The sequence below is a fragment of the Paramormyrops kingsleyae genome, chromosome 9 (genome assembly GCF_048594095.1).
Source record: "Paramormyrops kingsleyae isolate MSU_618 chromosome 9, PKINGS_0.4, whole genome shotgun sequence".
In the NCBI taxonomy this organism is placed as follows: Eukaryota; Metazoa; Chordata; class Actinopteri; order Osteoglossiformes; family Mormyridae; genus Paramormyrops; species Paramormyrops kingsleyae.
The window spans coordinates 15176397-15193116 of record NC_132805.1 but is presented as its reverse complement, the minus strand read 5'-3'; the positions used below and the strand labels follow the sequence as shown (position 1 = coordinate 15193116).

General features: G+C 47.1%; 14 non-coding genes across 14 annotated transcripts; all 14 read right to left on the bottom strand.

The window, feature by feature from the left end:
* Positions 1-669: 669 nt before the first annotated feature.
* On the bottom strand, positions 670-833 carry LOC140592816 (U1 spliceosomal RNA). Its single transcript, XR_011993269.1, has one exon. It is a non-coding gene; the product is annotated as a U1 spliceosomal RNA (small nuclear RNA).
* A 929-nt stretch (positions 834-1762) lies between these two features.
* On the bottom strand, positions 1763-1926 carry LOC140592842 (U1 spliceosomal RNA). The gene has a single exon (XR_011993295.1). It is a non-coding gene; the product is annotated as a U1 spliceosomal RNA (small nuclear RNA).
* A 1071-nt stretch (positions 1927-2997) lies between these two features.
* On the bottom strand, positions 2998-3161 carry LOC140592856 (U1 spliceosomal RNA). The gene has a single exon (XR_011993309.1). It is a non-coding gene; the product is annotated as a U1 spliceosomal RNA (small nuclear RNA).
* Positions 3162-4090: 929 nt separating this feature from the next.
* Positions 4091-4254, bottom strand: LOC140592776 (U1 spliceosomal RNA). The gene has a single exon (XR_011993229.1). It is a non-coding gene; the product is annotated as a U1 spliceosomal RNA (small nuclear RNA).
* A 929-nt stretch (positions 4255-5183) lies between these two features.
* On the bottom strand, positions 5184-5347 carry LOC140592775 (U1 spliceosomal RNA). Its single transcript, XR_011993228.1, has one exon. It is a non-coding gene; the product is annotated as a U1 spliceosomal RNA (small nuclear RNA).
* A 929-nt stretch (positions 5348-6276) lies between these two features.
* On the bottom strand, positions 6277-6440 carry LOC140592812 (U1 spliceosomal RNA). The gene has a single exon (XR_011993265.1). It is a non-coding gene; the product is annotated as a U1 spliceosomal RNA (small nuclear RNA).
* Positions 6441-7513: 1073 nt separating this feature from the next.
* Positions 7514-7677, bottom strand: LOC140592901 (U1 spliceosomal RNA). Its single transcript, XR_011993353.1, has one exon. It is a non-coding gene; the product is annotated as a U1 spliceosomal RNA (small nuclear RNA).
* Positions 7678-8750: 1073 nt separating this feature from the next.
* LOC140592815 (U1 spliceosomal RNA) lies at positions 8751-8914 on the bottom strand. The gene has a single exon (XR_011993268.1). It is a non-coding gene; the product is annotated as a U1 spliceosomal RNA (small nuclear RNA).
* A 923-nt stretch (positions 8915-9837) lies between these two features.
* LOC140592836 (U1 spliceosomal RNA) lies at positions 9838-10001 on the bottom strand. Its single transcript, XR_011993289.1, has one exon. It is a non-coding gene; the product is annotated as a U1 spliceosomal RNA (small nuclear RNA).
* Positions 10002-10930: 929 nt separating this feature from the next.
* Positions 10931-11094, bottom strand: LOC140592841 (U1 spliceosomal RNA). Its single transcript, XR_011993294.1, has one exon. It is a non-coding gene; the product is annotated as a U1 spliceosomal RNA (small nuclear RNA).
* Positions 11095-12165: 1071 nt separating this feature from the next.
* Positions 12166-12329, bottom strand: LOC140592855 (U1 spliceosomal RNA). Its single transcript, XR_011993308.1, has one exon. It is a non-coding gene; the product is annotated as a U1 spliceosomal RNA (small nuclear RNA).
* Positions 12330-13402: 1073 nt separating this feature from the next.
* On the bottom strand, positions 13403-13566 carry LOC140592886 (U1 spliceosomal RNA). The gene has a single exon (XR_011993338.1). It is a non-coding gene; the product is annotated as a U1 spliceosomal RNA (small nuclear RNA).
* Positions 13567-14495: 929 nt separating this feature from the next.
* On the bottom strand, positions 14496-14659 carry LOC140592799 (U1 spliceosomal RNA). The gene has a single exon (XR_011993252.1). It is a non-coding gene; the product is annotated as a U1 spliceosomal RNA (small nuclear RNA).
* Positions 14660-15588: 929 nt separating this feature from the next.
* LOC140592840 (U1 spliceosomal RNA) lies at positions 15589-15752 on the bottom strand. The gene has a single exon (XR_011993293.1). It is a non-coding gene; the product is annotated as a U1 spliceosomal RNA (small nuclear RNA).
* Positions 15753-16720: the final 968 nt, after the last annotated feature.

Here is a 16720-nt window from a genome sequence, read left to right as displayed (position 1 = left end):
GCTTAATATGAGAAGGAGCAAGAGCTCTAATCTGGGCTGAGCCTGAGGATAGAAGAAAAGTTGCAAGAGACTAAGACTTTAGACTTTCAACTGGATTATATGGCTCTGGCTCAGGTAAGACTGCTCTCACAGCTCAGCCTACCCTACCAGCAGTCTGCTCTGAATACAGCAAATGCTTTTTTGAAGCAAAGAGGAACGAGACTCTTTACCCTTTAATAAGAACCTGCGAGCCACAGCATGCTTACATTTTCCTCTCATCACCTGCTCATCCAACAAACATACTGCGTTCAGTAAGAAAGGCACCTGGAGATACATGCAGTTTCATCAGTCATGGTGCTCAGCCTACCACAGGCATGCTCAGATTAAATTCACCCTGAGAACCACGTGCAAAAAAACTTAGCAGAAGCAACAGACTGCTCATACGTCATTCGCTCTCTTGTTTGTCTTTGTCAGATGTGACCTTCTTGCGTTTTGCTAAAAAACGCCACAGAGAGAAAATGCTCAGATTAAAATCACCCTGAGAACCACGTGCAAAAAAACTTAGCAGAAGCAACAGACTGCTCATACGTCTTTCGCTCTCTTGTTTGTCTTTGTCAGACGTGACCTTCTTGCGTTTTGCTAAGAAACGCCACAGAAAAGAAGTTCTCTCTCGTTACGTACCTCAAAAATCAGGGAAGAGCGCGAACGCAGTCCCCCACTACCAGAAATTATGCAGTCGAGATTCCCACATTTGGGGAATTCGCAGGAGTCAGCACAGCCCAAGTGCAATGGCTGGGCCTCACCCTGGGTGAACCACCTTCGTGATCATGGTATCTCCCCTGCCAGGTAAGTATGAGTTGAGCGAAGACCATGTGACCCTGTTGTCCTACTCACCTGCCTACTCTGGGTCGCAGTGGGAAGGTAAAGCGTTGACTCCCATAATCCTCTGCGCAGACATTCTCTGTATGCGAGTGATACAGTTCAATGATTCTTTTTCCTTCCAAACACTTGCAATGACTTTTCCGTGGTAACCTTTAGTTTCGTCTCTGCGTTTCTTTGGTTTCACCTTCTGCCGAGGTCAGGAATTTTCTAAAGACACATTTGGGAAAATGCACTCTCCCGCACTGTTTTCTCTGCGTTCTCACAGCCTCGACAGATGTACGGCCGTCTCGCCGACCGTATCTGGCGGCTTGACGTCTGAAATGCATGATGAAATGTTCCACAGAAGAGACCAGCTGAGTACCCATTGCTCTGTCATGCTTAATATGAGAAGGAGCAAGAGCTCTAATCTGGGCTGAGCCTGAGGATAGAAGAAAAGTTGCAAGAGACTAAGACTTTAGACTTTCAACTGGATTATATGGCTCTGGCTCAGGTAAGACTGCTCTCACAGCTCAGCCTACCCTACCAGCAGTCTGCTCTGAATACAGCAAATGCTTTTTTGAAGCAAAGAGGAACGAGACTCTTTACCCTTTAATAAGAACCTGCGAGCCACAGCATGCTTACATTTTCCTCTCATCACCTGCTCATCCAACAAACATACTGCGTTCAGTAAGAAAGGCACCTGGAGATACATGCAGTTTCATCAGTCATGGTGCTCAGCCTACCACAGGCATGCTCAGATTAAATTCACCCTGAGAACCACGTGCAAAAAAACTTAGCAGAAGCAACAGACTGCTCATACGTCATTCGCTCTCTTGTTTGTCTTTGTCAGACGTGACCTTCTTGCGTTTTGCTAAGAAACGCCACAGAAAAGAAGTTCTCTCTCGTTACGTACCTCAAAAATCAGGGGAGAGCGCGAACGCAGTCCCCCACTACCAGAAATTATGCAGTCGAGATTCCCACATTTGGGGAATTCGCAGAAGTCAGCACAGCCGCAGTGCAATGGCTGGGCCTCACCCTGGGTGAACCACCTTCGTGATCATGGTATCTCCCCTGCCAGGTAAGTATGAGTTGAGCGAAGGCCATGTGACCCTGTTGTCCTACTCACCTGCCTACTCTGGGTCGCAGTGGGAAGGTAAAGCGTTGACTCCCATAATCCTCTGCACAGACATTCTCTGTATGCGAGTGATACAGTTCAATGATTCTTTTTCCTTACAAACACTTGCAATGACTTTTCCGTGGTAACCTTTAGTTTCGTCTCTGCGTTTCTTTGGTTTCACCTTCTGCCGAGGTCAGGAATTTTCTAAAGACACATTTGGGAAAATGCACTCTCCCGCACTGTTTTCTCTGCGTTCTCACAGCCTCGACAGATGTACGGCCGTCTCGCCGACCGTATCTGGCGGCTTGACGTCTGAAATGCATGATGAAATGTTCCACAGAAGAGACCAGCTGAGTACCCATTGCTCTGTCATGCTTAATATGAGAAGGAACAAGAGCTCTAATCTGGGCTGAGCCTGAGGATAGAAGAAAAGTTGCAAGAGACTAAGACTTTAGACTTTCAACTGGATTATATGGCTCTGGCTCAGGTAAGACTGCTCTCACAGCTCAGCCTACCCTACCAGCAGTCTGCTCTGAATACAGCAAATGCTTTTTTGAAGCAAAGAGGAACGAGACTCTTTACCCTTTAATAAGAACCTGCGAGCCACAGCATGCTTACATTTTCCTCTCATCACCTGCTCATCCAACAAACATACTGCGTTCAGTAAGAAAGGCACCTGGAGATACATGCAGTTTCATCAGTCATGGTGCTCAGCCTACCACAGGCATGCTCAGATTAAATTCACCCTGAGAACCACGTGCAAAAAAACTTAGCAGAAGCAACAGACTGCTCACGTCTTTCGCTCTCTTGTTTGTCTTTGTCAGACGTGACCTTCTTGCGTTTTGCTAAAAAACGCCACAGAGAGAAAATGCTCAGATTAAAATCACCCTGAGAACCACGTGCAAAAAAACTTAGCAGAAGCAACAGACTGCTAATACGTCTTTCGCTCTCTTGTTTGTCTTTGTCAGACGTGACCTTCTTGCGTTTTGCTAAGAAACGCCACAGAAAAGAAGTTCTCTCTCATTACGTACCTCAAAAATCAGGGAAGAGCGCGAACGCAGTCCCCCACTACCAGAAATTATGCAGTCGAGATTCCCACATTTGGGGAATTCGCAGGAGTCAGCACAGCCGCAGTGCAATGGCTGGGCCTCACCCTGGGTGAACCACCTTCGTGATCATGGTATCTCCCCTGCCAGGTAAGTATGAGTTGAGCGAAGGCCATGTGACCCTGTTGTCCTACTCACCTGCCTACTCTGGGTCGCAGTGGGAAGGTAAAGCGTTGACTCCCATAATCCTCTGCGCAGACATTCTCTGTATGCGAGTGATACAGTTCAATGATTCTTTTTCCTTCCAAACACTTGCAATGACTTTTCCGTGGTAACCTTTAGTTTTGTCTCTGCGTTTCTTTGGTTTCACCTTCTGCCGAGGTCAGGAATTTTCTAAAGACACATTTGGGAAAATGCACTCTCCCGCACTGTTTTCTCTGCGTTCTCACAGCCTCGACAGATGTACGGCCGTCTCGCCGACCGTATCTGGCGGCTTGACGTCTGAAATGCATGATGAAATGTTCCACAGAAGAGACCAGCTGAGTACCCATTGCTCTGTCATGCTTAATATGAGAAGGAGCAAGAGCTCTAATCTGGGCTGAGCCTGAGGATAGAAGAAAAGTTGCAAGAGACTAAGACTTTAGACTTTCAACTGGATTATATGGCTCTGGCTCAGGTAAGACTGCTCTCACAGCTCAGCCTACCCTACCAGCAGTCTGCTCTGAATACAGCAAATGCTTTTTTGAAGCAAAGAGGAACGAGACTCTTTACCCTTTAATAAGAACCTGCGAGCCACAGCATGCTTACATTTTCCTCTCATCACCTGCTCATCCAACAAACATACTGCGTTCAGTAAGAAAGGCACCTGGAGATACATGCAGTTTCATCAGTCATGGTGCTCAGCCTACCACAGGCATGCTCCGATTAAATTCACCCTGAGAACCACGTGCAAAAAAACTTAGCAGAAGCAACAGACTGCTCATACATCATTCGCTCTCTTGTTTGTCTTTGTCAGACGTGACCTTCTTGCGTTTTGCTAAGAAACGCCACAGAAAAGAAGTTCTCTCTCGTTACGTACCTCAAAAATCAGGGGAGAGCGCGAACGCAGTCCCCCACTACCAGAAATTATGCAGTCGAGATTCCCACATTTGGGGAATTCGCAGGAGTCAGCACAGCCGCAGTGCAATGGCTGGGCCTCACCCTGGGTGAACCACCTTCGTGATCATGGTATCTCCCCTGCCAGGTAAGTATGAGTTGAGCGAAGGCCATGTGACCCTGTTGTCCTACTCACCTGCCTACTCTGGGTCGCAGTGGGAAGGTAAAGCGTTGACTCCCATAATCCTCTGCACAGACATTCTCTGTATGCGAGTGATACAGTTCAATGATTCTTTTTCCTTACAAACACTTGCAATGACTTTTCCGTGGTAACCTTTAGTTTCGTCTCTGCGTTTCTTTGGTTTCACCTTCTGCCGAGGTCAGGAATTTTCTAAAGACACATTTGGGAAAATGCACTCTCCCGCACTGTTTTCTCTGCGTTCTCACAGCCTCGACAGATGTACGGCCGTCTCGCCGACCGTATCTGGCGGCTTGACGTCTGAAATGCATGATGAAATGTTCCACAGAAGAGACCAGCTGAGTACCAATTGCTCTGTCATGCTTAATATGAGAAGGAACAAGAGCTCTAATCTGGGCTGAGCCTGAGGATAGAAGAAAAGTTGCAAGAGACTAAGACTTTAGACTTTCAACTGGATTATATGGCTCTGGCTCAGGTAAGACTGCTCTCACAGCTCAGCCTACCCTACCAGCAGTCTGCTCTGAATACAGCAAATGCTTTTTTGAAGCAAAGAGGAACGAGACTCTTTACCCTTTAATAAGAACCTGCGAGCCACAGCATGCTTACATTTTCCTCTCATCACCTGCTCATCCAACAAACATACTGCGTTCAGTAAGAAAGGCACCTGGAGATACATGCAGTTTCATCAGTCATGGTGCTCAGCCTACCACAGGCATGCTCCGATTAAATTCACCCTGAGAACCACGTGCAAAAAAACTTAGCAGAAGCAACAGACTGCTCATACGTCTTTCGCTCTCTTGTTTGTCTTTGTCAGACGTGACCTTCTTGCGTTTTGCTAAGAAACGCCACAGAAAAGAAGTTCTCTCTCGTTACGTACCTCAAAAATCAGGGGAGAGCGCGAACGCAGTCCCCCACTACCAGAAATTATGCAGTCGAGATTCCCACATTTGGGGAATTCGCAGGAGTCAGCACAGCCGCAGTGCAATGGCTGGGCCTCACCCTGGGTGAACCACCTTCGTGATCATGGTATCTCCCCTGCCAGGTAAGTATGAGTTGAGCGAAGGCCATGTGACCCTGTTGTCCTACTCACCTGCCTACTCTGGGTCGCAGTGGGAAGGTAAAGCGTTGACTCCCATAATCCTCTGCGCAGACATTCTCTGTATGCGAGTGATACAGTTCAATGATTCTTTTTCCTTCCAAACACCTGCAATGACTTCTCCGTGGTAACCTTTAGTTTCGTCTCTGCGTTTCTTTGGTTTCACCTTCTGCCGAGGTCAGGAATTTTCTAAAGACACATTTGGGAAAATGCACTCTCCCGCACTGTTTTCTCTGCGTTCTCACAGCCTCGACAGATGTACGGCCGTCTCGCCGACCGTATCTGGCGGCTTGACGTCTGAAATGCATGATGAAATGTTCCACAGAAGAGACCAGCTGAGTACCCATTGCTCTGTCATGCTTAATATGAGAAGGAGCAAGAGCTCTAATCTGGGCTGAGCCTGAGGATAGAAGAAAAGTTGCAAGAGACTAAGACTTTAGACTTTCAACTGGATTATATGGCTCTGGCTCAGGTAAGACTGCTCTCACAGCTCAGCCTACCCTACCAGCAGTCTGCTCTGAATACAGCAAATGCTTTTTTGAAGCAAAGAGGAACGAGACTCTTTACCCTTTAATAAGAACCTGCGAGCCACAGCATGCTTACATTTTCCTCTCATCACCTGCTCATCCAACAAACATACTGCGTTCAGTAAGAAAGGCACCTGGAGATACATGCAGTTTCATCAGTCATGGTGCTCAGCCTACCACAGGCATGCTCAGATTAAATTCACCCTGAGAACCACGTGCAAAAAAACTTAGCAGAAGCAACAGACTGCTCATACGTCTTTCGCTCTCTTGTTTGTCTTTGTCAGACGTGACCTTTTTGCGTTTTGCTAAGAAACGCCACAGAAAAGAAGTTCTCTCTCGTTACGTACCTCAACAATCAGGGGAGAGCGCGAACGCAGTCCCCCACTACCAGAAATTATGCAGTCGAGATTCCCACATTTGGGGAATTCGCAGGAGTCAGCACAGCCCAAGTGCAATGGCTGGGCCTCACCCTGAGTGAACCACCTTCGTGATCATGGTATCTCCCCTGCCAGGTAAGTATGAGTTGAGCGAAGACCATGTGACCCTGTTGTCCTACTCACCTGCCTACTCTGGGTCGCAGTGGGAAGGTAAAGCGTTGACTCCCATAATCCTCTGCGCAGACATTCTCTGTATGCGAGTGATACAGTTCAATGATTCTTTTTCCTTCCAAACACTTGCAATGACTTTTCCGTGGTAACCTTTAGTTTCGTCTCTGCGTTTCTTTGGTTTCACCTTCTGCCGAGGTCAGGAATTTTCTAAAGACACATTTGGGAAAATGCACTCTCCCGCACTGTTTTCTCTGCGTTCTCACAGCCTCGACAGATGTACGGCCGTCTCGCCGACCGTATCTGGCGGCTTGACGTCTGAAATGCATGATGAAATGTTCCACAGAAGAGACCAGCTGAGTACCCATTGCTCTGTCATGCTTAATATGAGAAGGAGCAAGAGCTCTAATCTGGGCTGAGCCTGAGGATAGAAGAAAAGTTGCAAGAGACTAAGACTTTAGACTTTCAACTGGATTATATGGCTCTGGCTCAGGTAAGACTGCTCTCACAGCTCAGCCTACCCTACCAGCAGTCTGCTCTGAATACAGCAAATGCTTTTTTGAAGCAAAGAGGAACGAGACTCTTTACCCTTTAATAAGAACCTGCGAGCCACAGCATGCTTACATTTTCCTCTCATCACCTGCTCATCCAACAAACATACTGCGTTCAGTAAGAAAGGCACCTGGAGATACATGCAGTTTCATCAGTCATGGTGCTCAGCCTACCACAGGCATGCTCAGATTAAATTCACCCTGAGAACCACGTGCAAAAAAACTTAGCAGAAGCAACAGACTGCTCATACGTCATTCGCTCTCTTGTTTGTCTTTGTCAGATGTGACCTTCTTGCGTTTTGCTAAAAAACGCCACAGAGAGAAAATGCTCAGATTAAAATCACCCTGAGAACCACGTGCAAAAAAACTTAGCAGAAGCAACAGACTGCTCATACGTCTTTCGCTCTCTTGTTTGTCTTTGTCAGACGTGACCTTCTTGCGTTTTGCTAAGAAACGCCACAGAAAAGAAGTTCTCTCTCGTTACGTACCTCAAAAATCAGGGAAGAGCGCGAACGCAGTCCCCCACTACCAGAAATTATGCAGTCGAGATTCCCACATTTGGGGAATTCGCAGGAGTCAGCATAGCCCAAGTGCAATGGCTGGGCCTCACCCTGGGTAAACCACCTTCGTGATCATGGTATCTCCCCTGCCAGGTAAGTATGAGTTGAGCGAAGACCATGTGACCCTGTTGTCCTACTCACCTGCCTACTCTGGGTCGCAGTGGGAAGGTAAAGCGTTGACTCCCATAATCCTCTGCGCAGACATTCTCTGTATGCGAGTGATACAGTTCAATGATTCTTTTTCCTTACAAACACTTGCAATGACTTTTCCGTGGTAACCTTTAGTTTCGTCTCTGCGTTTCTTTGGTTTCACCTTCTGCCGAGGTCAGGAATTTTCTAAAGACACATTTGGGAAAATGCACTCTCCCGCACTGTTTTCTCTGCGTTCTCACAGCCTCGACAGATGTACGGCCGTCTCGCCGACCGTATCTGGCGGCTTGACGTCTGAAATGCATGATGAAATGTTCCACAGAAGAGACCAGCTGAGTACCCATTGCTCTGTCATGCTTAATATGAGAAGGAGCAAGAGCTCTAATCTGGGCTGAGCCTGAGGATAGAAGAAAAGTTGCAAGAGACTAAGACTTTAGACTTTCAACTGGATTATATGGCTCTGGCTCAGGTAAGACTGCTCTCACAGCTCAGCCTACCCTACCAGCAGTCTGCTCTGAATACAGCAAATGCTTTTTTGAAGCAAAGAGGAACGAGACTCTTTACCCTTTAATAAGAACCTGCGAGCCACAGCATGCTTACATTTTCCTCTCATCACCTGCTCATCCAACAAACATACTGCGTTCAGTAAGAAAGGCACCTGGAGATACATGCAGTTTCATCAGTCATGGTGCTCAGCCTACCACAGGCATGCTCAGATTAAATTCACCCTGAGAACCACGTGCAAAAAAACTTAGCAGAAGCAACAGACTGCTCATACGTCATTCGCTCTCTTGTTTGTCTTTGTCAGATGTGACCTTCTTGCGTTTTGCTAAAAAACGCCACAGAGAGAAAATGCTCAGATTAAAATCACCCTGAGAACCACGTGCAAAAAAACTTAGCAGAAGCAACAGACTGCTCATACGTCTTTCGCTCTCTTGTTTGTCTTTGTCAGACGTGACCTTCTTGCGTTTTGCTAAGAAACGCCACAGAAAAGAAGTTCTCTCTCGTTACGTACCTCAAAAATCAGGGAAGAGCGCGAACGCAGTCCCCCACTACCAGAAATTATGCAGTCGAGATTCCCACATTTGGGGAATTCGCAGGAGTCAGCACAGCCCAAGTGCAATGGCTGGGCCTCACCCTGGGTGAACCACCTTCGTGATCATGGTATCTCCCCTGCCAGGTAAGTATGAGTTGAGCGAAGGCCATGTGACCCTGTTGTCCTACTCACCTGCCTACTCTGGGTCGCAGTGGGAAGGTAAAGCATCGACTCCCATAATCCTCTGCGCAGACATTCTCTGTATGCGAGTGATACAGTTCAATGATTCTTTTTCCTTCCAAACACTTGCAATGACTTTTCCATGGTAACCTTTAGTTTCGTCTCTGCGTTTCTTTGGTTTCACTTTCTGCCGAGGTCAGGAATTTTCTAAAGACACATTTGGGAAAATGCACTCTCCCGCACTGTTTTCTCTGCGTTCTCACAGCCTCGACAGATGTACGGCTGTCTCGCCGACCGTATCTGGCGGCTTGACGTCTGAATTGCATGATGAAATGTTCCACAGAAGAGACCAGCTGAGTACCCATTGCTCTGTCATGCTTAATATGAGAAGGAGCAAGAGCTCTAATCTGGGCTGAGGATAGAAGAAAAGTTGCAAGGGACTAAGACTTTAGACTTTCAACTGGATTATATGGCTCTGGCTCAGGTAAGACTGCTCTCACAGCTCAGCCTACCCTACCAGCAGTCTGCTCTGAATACAGCAAATGCTTTTTTGAAGCAAAGAGGAACGAGACTCTTTACCCTTTAATAAGAACCTGCGAGCCACAGCATGCTTACATTTTCCTCTCATCACCTGCTCATCCAACAAACATACTGCGTTCAGTAAGAAAGGCACCTGGAGATACATGCAGTTTCATCAGTCATGGTGCTCAGCCTACCACAGGCATGCTCAGATTAAATTCACCCTGAGAACCACGTGCAAAAAAACTTAGCAGAAGCAACAGACTGCTCATACGTCTTTCGCTCTCTTGTTTGTCTTTGTCAGACGTGACCTTCTTGCGTTTTGCTAAGAAACGCCACAGAAAAGAAGTTCTCTCTCGTTACGTACCTCAAAAATCAGGGAAGAGCGCGAACGCAGTCCCCCACTATCAGAAATTATGCAGTCGAGATTCCCACATTTGGGGAATTCGCAGGAGTCAGCACAGCCCAAGTGCAATGGCTGGGCCTCACCCTGGGTGAACCACCTTCGTGATCATGGTATCTCCCCTGCCAGGTAAGTATGAGTTGAGCGAAGACCATGTGACCCTGTTGTCCTACTCACCTGCCTACTCTGGGTCGCAGTGGGAAGGTAAAGCGTTGACTCCCATAATCCTCTGCGCAGACATTCTCTGTATGCGAGTGATACAGTTCAATGATTCTTTTTCCTTCCAAACACTTGCAATGACTTTTACGTGGTAACCTTTAGTTTTGTCTCTGCGTTTCTTTGGTTTCACCTTCTGCCGAGGTCAGGAATTTTCTAAAGACACATTTGGGAAAATGCACTCTCCCGCACTGTTTTCTCTGCGTTCTCACAGCCTCGACAGATGTACGGCCGTCTCGCCGACCGTATCTGGCGGCTTGACGTCTGAAATGCATGATGAAATGTTCCACAGAAGAGACCAGCTGAGTACCCATTGCTCTGTCATGCTTAATATGAGAAGGAGCAAGAGCTCTAATCTGGGCTGAGCCTGAGGATAGAAGAAAAGTTGCAAGAGACTAAGACTTTAGACTTTCAACTGGATTATATGGCTCTGGCTCAGGTAAGACTGCTCTCACAGCTCAGCCTACCCTACCAGCAGTCTGCTCTGAATACAGCAAATGCTTTTTTGAAGCAAAGAGGAACGAGACTCTTTACCCTTTAATAAGAACCTGCGAGCCACAGCATGCTTACATTTTCCTCTCATCACCTGCTCATCCAACAAACATACTGCGTTCAGTAAGAAAGGCACCTGGAGATACATGCAGTTTCATCAGTCATGGTGCTCAGCCTACCACAAGCATGCTCCGATTAAATTCACCCTGAGAACCACGTGCAAAAAAACTTAGCAGAAGCAACAGACTGCTCATACGTCATTCGCTCTCTTGTTTGTCTTTGTCAGACGTGACCTTCTTGCGTTTTGCTAAGAAACGCCACAGAAAAGAAGTTCTCTCTCGTTACGTACCTCAAAAATCAGGGGAGAGCGCGAACGCAGTCCCCCACTACCAGAAATTATGCAGTCGAGATTCCCACATTTGGGGAATTCGCAGAAGTCAGCACAGCCGCAGTGCAATGGCTGGGCCTCACCCTGGGTGAACCACCTTCGTGATCATGGTATCTCCCCTGCCAGGTAAGTATGAGTTGAGCGAAGGCCATGTGACCCTGTTGTCCTACTCACCTGCCTACTCTGGGTCGCAGTGGGAAGGTAAAGCGTTGACTCCCATAATCCTCTGCACAGACATTCTCTGTATGCGAGTGATACAGTTCAATGATTCTTTTTCCTTACAAACACTTGCAATGACTTTTCCGTGGTAACCTTTAGTTTCGTCTCTGCGTTTCTTTGGTTTCACCTTCTGCCGAGGTCAGGAATTTTCTAAAGACACATTTGGGAAAATGCACTCTCCCGCACTGTTTTCTCTGCGTTCTCACAGCCTCGACAGATGTACGGCCGTCTCGCCGACCGTATCTGGCGGCTTGACGTCTGAAATGCATGATGAAATGTTCCACAGAAGAGACCAGCTGAGTACCCATTGCTCTGTCATGCTTAATATGAGAAGGAACAAGAGCTCTAATCTGGGCTGAGCCTGAGGATAGAAGAAAAGTTGCAAGAGACTAAGACTTTAGACTTTCAACTGGATTATATGGCTCTGGCTCAGGTAAGACTGCTCTCACAGCTCAGCCTACCCTACCAGCAGTCTGCTCTGAATACAGCAAATGCTTTTTTGAAGCAAAGAGGAACGAGACTCTTTACCCTTTAATAAGAACCTGCGAGCCACAGCATGCTTACATTTTCCTCTCATCACCTGCTCATCCAACAAACATACTGCGTTCAGTAAGAAAGGCACCTGGAGATACATGCAGTTTCATCAGTCATGGTGCTCAGCCTACCACAGGCATGCTCAGATTAAATTCACCCTGAGAACCACGTGCAAAAAAACTTAGCAGAAGCAACAGACTGCTCACGTCTTTCGCTCTCTTGTTTGTCTTTGTCAGACGTGACCTTCTTGCGTTTTGCTAAAAAACGCCACAGAGAGAAAATGCTCAGATTAAAATCACCCTGAGAACCACGTGCAAAAAAACTTAGCAGAAGCAACAGACTGCTAATACGTCTTTCGCTCTCTTGTTTGTCTTTGTCAGACGTGACCTTCTTGCGTTTTGCTAAGAAACGCCACAGAAAAGAAGTTCTCTCTCATTACATACCTCAAAAATCAGGGAAGAGCGCGAACGCAGTCCCCCACTACCAGAAATTATGCAGTCGAGATTCCCACATTTGGGGAATTCGCAGGAGTCAGCACAGCCGCAGTGCAATGGCTGGGCCTCACCCTGGGTGAACCACCTTCGTGATCATGGTATCTCCCCTGCCAGGTAAGTATGAGTTGAGCGAAGGCCATGTGACCCTGTTGTCCTACTCACCTGCCTACTCTGGGTCGCAGTGGGAAGGTAAAGCGTTGACTCCCATAATCCTCTGCGCAGACATTCTCTGTATGCGAGTGATACAGTTCAATGATTCTTTTTCCTTCCAAACACCTGCAATGACTTCTCCGTGGTAACCTTTAGTTTCGTCTCTGCGTTTCTTTGGTTTCACCTTCTGCCGAGGTCAGGAATTTTCTAAAGACACATTTGGGAAAATGCACTCTCCCGCACTGTTTTCTCTGCGTTCTCACAGCCTCGACAGATGTACGGCCGTCTCGCCGACCGTATCTGGCGGCTTGACGTCTGAAATGCATGATGAAATGTTCCACAGAAGAGACCAGCTGAGTACCCATTGCTCTGTCATGCTTAATATGAGAAGGAGCAAGAGCTCTAATCTGGGCTGAGCCTGAGGATAGAAGAAAAGTTGCAAGAGACTAAGACTTTAGACTTTCAACTGGATTATATGGCTCTGGCTCAGGTAAGACTGCTCTCACAGCTCAGCCTACCCTACCAGCAGTCTGCTCTGAATACAGCAAATGCTTTTTTGAAGCAAAGAGGAACGAGACTCTTTACCCTTTAATAAGAACCTGCGAGCCACAGCATGCTTACATTTTCCTCTCATCACCTGCTCATCCAACAAACATACTGCGTTCAGTAAGAAAGGCACCTGGAGATACATGCAGTTTCATCAGTCATGGTGCTCAGCCTACCACAGGCATGCTCAGATTAAATTCACCCTGAGAACCACGTGCAAAAAAACTTAGCAGAAGCAACAGACTGCTCATACGTCATTCGCTCTCTTGTTTGTCTTTGTCAGATGTGACCTTCTTGCGTTTTGCTAAAAAACGCCACAGAGAGAAAATGCTCAGATTAAAATCACCCTGAGAACCACGTGCAAAAAAACTTAGCAGAAGCAACAGACTGCTCATACGTCTTTCGCTCTCTTGTTTGTCTTTGTCAGACGTGACCTTCTTGCGTTTTGCTAAGAAACGCCACAGAAAAGAAGTTCTCTCTCGTTACGTACCTCAAAAATCAGGGAAGAGCGCGAACGCAGTCCCCCACTACCAGAAATTATGCAGTCGAGATTCCCACATTTGGGGAATTCGCAGGAGTCAGCACAGCCCAAGTGCAATGGTTGGGCCTCACCCTGGGTGAACCACCTTCGTGATCATGGTATCTCCCCTGCCAGGTAAGTATGAGTTGAGCGAAGACCATGTGACCCTGTTGTCCTACTCACCTGCCTACTCTGGGTCGCAGTGGGAAGGTAAAGCGTTGACTCCCATAATCCTCTGCGCAGACATTCTCTGTATGCGAGTGATACAGTTCAATGATTCTTTTTCCTTCCAAACACTTGCAATGACTTTTCCGTGGTAACCTTTAGTTTCGTCTCTGCGTTTCTTTGGTTTCACCTTCTGCCGAGGTCAGGAATTTTCTAAAGACACATTTGGGAAAATGCACTCTCCCGCACTGTTTTCTCTGCGTTCTCACAGCCTCGACAGATGTACGGCCGTCTCGCCGACCGTATCTGGCGGCTTGACGTCTGAAATGCATGATGAAATGTTCCACAGAAGAGACCAGCTGAGTACCCATTGCTCTGTCATGCTTAATATGAGAAGGAGCAAGAGCTCTAATCTGGGCTGAGCCTGAGGATAGAAGAAAAGTTGCAAGAGACTAAGACTTTAGACTTTCAACTGGATTATATGGCTCTGGCTCAGGTAAGACTGCTCTCACAGCTCAGCCTACCCTACCAGCAGTCTGCTCTGAATACAGCAAATGCTTTTTTGAAGCAAAGAGGAACGAGACTCTTTACCCTTTAATAAGAACCTGCGAGCCACAGCATGCTTACATTTTCCTCTCATCACCTGCTCATCCAACAAACATACTGCGTTCAGTAAGAAAGGCACCTGGAGATACATGCAGTTTCATCAGTCATGGTGCTCAGCCTACCACAGGCATGCTCCGATTAAATTCACCCTGAGAACCACGTGCAAAAAAACTTAGCAGAAGCAACAGACTGCTCATACGTCTTTCGCTCTCTTGTTTGTCTTTGTCAGACGTGACCTTTTTGCGTTTTGCTAAGAAACGCCACAGAAAAGAAGTTCTCTCTCGTTACGTACCTCAACAATCAGGGGAGAGCGCGAACGCAGTCCCCCACTACCAGAAATTATGCAGTCGAGATTCCCACATTTGGGGAATTCGCAGGAGTCAGCACAGCCCAAGTGCAATGGCTGGGCCTCACCCTGGGTGAACCACCTTCGTGATCATGGTATCTCCCCTGCCAGGTAAGTATGAGTTGAGCGAAGACCATGTGACCCTGTTGTCCTACTCACCTGCCTACTCTGGGTCGCAGTGGGAAGGTAAAGCGTTGACTCCCATAATCCTCTGCGCAGACATTCTCTGTATGCGAGTGATACAGTTCAATGATTCTTTTTCCTTCCAAACACTTGCAATGACTTTTCCGTGGTAACCTTTAGTTTCGTCTCTGCGTTTCTTTGGTTTCACCTTCTGCCGAGGTCAGGAATTTTCTAAAGACACATTTGGGAAAATGCACTCTCCCGCACTGTTTTCTCTGCGTTCTCACAGCCTCGACAGATGTACGGCCGTCTCGCCGACCGTATCTGGCGGCTTGACGTCTGAAATGCATGATGAAATGTTCCACAGAAGAGACCAGCTGAGTACCCATTGCTCTGTCATGCTTAATATGTGAAGGAGCAAGAGCTCTAATCTGGGCTGAGCCTGAGGATAGAAGAAAAGTTGCAAGAGACTAAGACTTTAGACTTTCAACTGGATTATATGGCTCTGGCTCAGGTAAGACTGCTCTCACAGCTCAGCCTACCCTACCAGCAGTCTGCTCTGAATACAGCAAATGCTTTTTTGAAGCAAAGAGGAACGAGACTCTTTACCCTTTAATAAGAACCTGCGAGCCACAGCATGCTTACATTTTCCTCTCATCACCTGCTCATCCAACAAACATACTGCGTTCAGTAAGAAAGGCACCTGGAGATACATGCAGTTTCATCAGTCATGGTGCTCAGCCTACCACAAGCATGCTCCGATTAAATTCACCCTGAGAACCACGTGCAAAAAAACTTAGCAGAAGCAACAGACTGCTCATACGTCTTTCGCTCTCTTGTTTGTCTTTGTCAGACGTGACCTTCTTGCGTTTTGCTAAGAAACGCCACAGAAAAGAAGTTCTCTCTCGTTACGTACCTCAAAAATCAGGGGAGAGCGCGAACGCAGTCCCCCACTACCAGAAATTATGCAGTCGAGATTCCCACATTTGGGGAATTCGCAGAAGTCAGCACAGCCGCAGTGCAATGGCTGGGCCTCACCCTGGGTGAACCACCTTCGTGATCATGGTATCTCCCCTGCCAGGTAAGTATGAGTTGAGCGAAGGCCATGTGACCCTGTTGTCCTACTCACCTGCCTACTCTGGGTCGCAGTGGGAAGGTAAAGCGTTGACTCCCATAATCCTCTGCACAGACATTCTCTGTATGCGAGTGATACAGTTCAATGATTCTTTTTCCTTACAAACACTTGCAATGACTTTTCCGTGGTAACCTTTAGTTTCGTCTCTGCGTTTCTTTGGTTTCACCTTCTGCCGAGGTCAGGAATTTTCTAAAGACACATTTGGGAAAATGCACTCTCCCGCACTGTTTTCTCTGCGTTCTCACAGCCTCGACAGATGTACGGCCGTCTCGCCGACCGTATCTGGCGGCTTGACGTCTGAAATGCATGATGAAATGTTCCACAGAAGAGACCAGCTGAGTACCCATTGCTCTGTCATGCTTAATATGAGAAGGAACAAGAGCTCTAATCTGGGCTGAGCCTGAGGATAGAAGAAAAGTTGCAAGAGACTAAGACTTTAGACTTTCAACTGGATTATATGGCTCTGGCTCAGGTAAGACTGCTCTCACAGCTCAGCCTACCCTACCAGCAGTCTGCTCTGAATACAGCAAATGCTTTTTTGAAGCAAAGAGGAACGAGACTCTTTACCCTTTAATAAGAACCTGCGAGCCACAGCATGCTTACATTTTCCTCTCATCACCTGCTCATCCAACAAACATACTGCGTTCAGTAAGAAAGGCACCTGGAGATACATGCAGTTTCATCAGTCATGGTGCTCAGCCTACCACAGGCATGCTCAGATTAAATTCACCCTGAGAACCACGTGCAAAAAAACTTAGCAGAAGCAACAGACTGCTCACGTCTTTCGCTCTCTTGTTTGTCTTTGTCAGACGTGACCTTCTTGCGTTTTGCTAAAAAACGCCACAGAGAGAAAATGCTCAGATTAAAATCACCCTGAGAACCACGTGCAAAAAAACTTAGCAGAAGCAACAGACTGCTAATA